Below are 4,374 nucleotides of genomic sequence, written 5' to 3'. Positions count from 1 at the left end.
CCTTCCTGATGGATTTTCCTGTAGAGAGGCAGGATGCTGTCTCCAGGGAGATCTTGTGAATAGAGTGCTCAACAGAAGGGTTGCAATTTATTATGCCAATCTTTTTGTTTTCTGAAGCAGAGACAACTCCATTTGTATGAAGTTTGCTCTGCTGTCTTACTTGGTTTACCATCTCACTTAATGGTAATTTTCATTCTCACATGTATTAATATATTCCTATTAACCCTTCTTTATTTGTACTCATATTCTTCACAGTTGTCCTTATTGAAAGTGAGGTATTAATTTAGACTGTGGACTTGCATCTTCACTTCATCAGTTTGCAGCACAAATTGCATTTCTTTCTTCTCCATCCTCCTGTTTTACAGAAAATTTTCCATCTACTATGTATTTTTTTTCCAAATAATGATCTAGTGGAAGGTGTCCCCATCCATGGAAGGTGTTCCAGCACGGGGGCTGGAACTAGATGGTCTTTAAGGTCCAGCTCAGGCCTAGGATTCCGCAAGTGTTTTGCTCATTTAAGTTCATGGACATTCTTGCAAGTATTGTGCTATTCAGTCCAAACATAGTTGAAATTTTCGATAATAGCAATACTCTGTTGGTGTTTATTTTCCCAGTAATATCACAAGTTCTCCATCTGTATTCAAATCTGTTGATGTGTTTTAATGAACACAAAACTCTGCAGTTTTTCTGTCTCTCCCTCACAAATAACCCTGAATATATTGCACTTTTTTGCAAACCGACTTGTACAGCAGCCGTAAACTGAAAAGAAGATGCTTTAAAAAATACGTTTTTCAAAAGAAATATTGAGTCTGATTTGCTCTCTAATTCACCATTGATTGTACATTAACCTTTTGGGGGAGTGAGGAATTTTACAAAAAGTTCTATGAAATTCTTGGGAGTGAGGAATCTTATAAAATGTTTTATTAAATTCTTGGGCTTGGAAATAAAATAATTCCCAAATACATGTTTTGTGCTCCAGTATTGACAAAGATAAATGCCAGAATTCATTGAGATAGAAGGCAGATAGACAAGGTAGAACACACATCATACAACTGCTCCCTTTGCTGAGACATGGGACAAAATGCCTCAGGAAGAAATAGATACTGTTCTATTTTGTCCAATTCCCTGACAATATGAATGTTCTTCACCACTGATTACTCAGCAGAAAAACATCAGCAAGGACATCCAAGAGCATCTTTCTTTGACATACAGAAAAAAAAAGATACATGTTCATTTCATTTTGTAGTCTACTACAAAAATGAACATATATTATGAATAAGAATACGAAAATTATTATAAAAAATGCAGCATCATAGCTGTTTGTACACGAGTGCCATACCAGGAATTCACAGTTCAGTTACAAATTTACACATGACTGAAAGATGGGGATACCTGTTTCAGTTAGTAAAGAAAAGCTTTGAAACTACAGGAATAAGTTTTTAATTTATCTAGTAATTTCTCTTATGAGGTGTGGGAAACTGGGCAAGTTTTTGTCAAAACCTCATCTGTGGTAATCAATGTGAATCACTTGGCTGCCCTGCTGTAATTATTATATACATTATGGGCACGAAATTCATAAGGATTTTTACTGGATTTGTTTGTTTGTTTTCTCTAAGATACATGGGGCAGCAGGATTAGAATCCACATATTCTGATTTTGTCACCAAGGTAATCAATGCTGACCTACACTATTCATCAAAGGAAGAAAGGCAATGGAACAAAACTGTGTGCACCTTATTCTTCAAGGGAAAAAAGCTTTAAAGCATATTTTCAGTGAGGCTGATGCTTTTGTGTAATAATAGTTTGAAGAGATAATGGCATCAGAGGAGATGCATGAGGAAGCAACATAAATTTCAGACTGTATTTTCCTTTTTACCTACATACAAACCAAATGTTTGTTGTTGGAACCAAAACCACTATTTCTGTAGTTCATAAACTTCTGCCTATTCTACCTTTAAAAAGCAGTGGACGAAACATGCAAACCAAGCAAAGTGCACTCATTGTCTGCTTTGCAGGCAATTATTCTTTAACAAGTTTGTGTGCTTCAAAAGTATAAACTAATCAGGAATTTTCAGAATTATGTAACATTTCAGCTAACTGATTGATGTGCTTCTTGTCCTAAACTCCAACAGCTAAAAAGTACTAAAAATGTCTGTTCCCCTTGGATTACAAGCATATATATCAAAGAAAGGAGCAGCAAGGTTTTCTACTAAGTTTTTGCTACTTTCAGTCATCACTTAGCATAAAAACAGCAAACAATTTTCTTTTTTATGTAAGTCAATTTATTGATTCTCTCAAGACATAAAAGCAGTTATTGCAAGTGCAGACAACTAATCTTTTTTTATTGCCTCAATAACAAGAGATTAAAACATCACAGTCAATGGCTTTTAGGTTGAAAGGCTCAAACCCTTGTCTCAGTTGTGTTAAAATTTTCTCATCATCAAGATCAACTGCATATGGATGTAAGAAGATATTTTGCACATAAGACATAGTACAGTAGAAAAAAATTGTTGCTTATGAGCTTTCTGTAGTAACTTTTTTATGTGTTGAGAAGATTTACAGGTTCAAGAGTTTAAAGAAGATCTAAGGGACTCCTGAAATCAATACCCTTGCAAGTGCTGCACTCATAATATCAAAAGCTGATCTTCTGTTAAAATTAAGCCAGTGCCAAAACATTTGTAAACAGGATTCAATCAATACTTTAGCTTCTACTCACATGAACTTAGTTTTTAAAAAGAAACTGCTTTATACTAAGCAAAATACGATCCTAATAAACTAAAATACTAACTTGCAATGGGAATTTAGTATTCCTTAGAACAATTCTAAATGAATAAAAAGGATCAAAATCTGCCCTCAGTTTATTTTCTGAGTTCTCACTGAATTGTACTGGCAATAACAGCAGAATTTGTCCAGTGCTGCCCATTCATTACTTCCCTGTTGGAGCACCCTTTTTCTAATAAAGTGAAAGTGAAATAATTAAGAAGAACTAGGAAATGCCTATTCCAGTCATTTGTAGTCTGGTTTTTTTCAGACTTTGACATATCCCTTACAAATGCTGCTGTGAACATGTTTGTGGCAACATTTCCAGAAGAACGCCCACTGCTACCTACAGTACCATTCCTATGAGTTACAGGAACACAGAGAACCCAGAAGCTGCCTGTGCAGTGGGATTTATGCACCACCTTTGACCATCCAATCTCCTCTATGTTCAATACTGAATAATCACCTGGGTGTTGAATATAATGTAGATCTTTATTTACATGATCTCTGTGTGGGTTCAACCTAGATGATACTTGTACACTGAAATGATGAAGTGTACATGATGAAGGACTGGGGAAGTTGGTATAGATGTTTCTGTCTGCCAGTGATTCCTTGCTTGGATCATATTTGAAAGCTGATGTGTCTCCCCACAAAGAAACTGAGCCAAAGAGAATCCATTTATATTCTCCAGCTACAGAGTCAAATAAACAAACACTTAGGTGACTTAATCTGGATTTTTCCCAAATGACACATATGAGTCATCCAGAAAGATCCTTTCCATATGCAACAAAATCCCTAACAGGCAAAACTACTAAGGTGTCAAATATAGAAAGCAGGCAGAGCATTAAAAATCCATCATTCTGGGAGATAACATAGAGCAGCAGAAGAAAGGCACTTCTCCCTCAACAGTACTAAAGCTGGTATACTAAATACAAGGCAATATGACACCAGCAGGACTCTACACTGGGTGAGTGAAGTAACAGCAGCAGCAAAAGAAGAAAAGATCAACAATGGCAGGAGCAGGATATGCTGAAGACAGCAAATGCTGAAATGACAGCAAGGTCTCTTTTCTTCTTCACACAGAAACTGAGTATGCCTGATTTTACCCTCAGACCACTAATCTAATCTTGGATAAAAATCTATGAACGAGACAGGGAAGGGAAAACGTGGTATGTTAAAAGGGTACTTATTCTTTGGATGTCTCTGAGGGTGGGGTGTCTGAGCAAGATCACAGTGTAGAGACAGGCATTTCCCTCCTGTTCATCTACCATTACTTCTGCTTTCCTGAACTACTGGTTCATTTTTTTGCCTTACTATATTGCCTTTGAAGTTAATTTTAAATATTGAAACTGAGCCTATTTTTCTTACAAGACTACAAGGCAGAGAAGTGACCATAAATGCTGAGGCATTTTTGGTCAAGAATCATTACTTCTCACATTTGCTTATTATATTTAGTATTTGCATACAGTATTCTTCTGCTTTTAAAAACAGATTTACTTTTACTACTCAGAATTTCAAACTGAGAAACACAGACTTGGATCCAGAGGAAAAGCAGTAGACAGCAAAAAACTAACTACACTTTCGTGATGTAGGAATTTTCTCACTCAGGTTCAGC

Source organism: Geospiza fortis, unplaced genomic scaffold (assembly GCF_000277835.1).
Source record: "Geospiza fortis unplaced genomic scaffold, GeoFor_1.0 scaffold7, whole genome shotgun sequence".
Lineage (NCBI taxonomy): Eukaryota > Metazoa > Chordata > Aves > Passeriformes > Thraupidae > Geospiza > Geospiza fortis.
Note: the sequence above shows the minus strand (reverse complement) of the source record.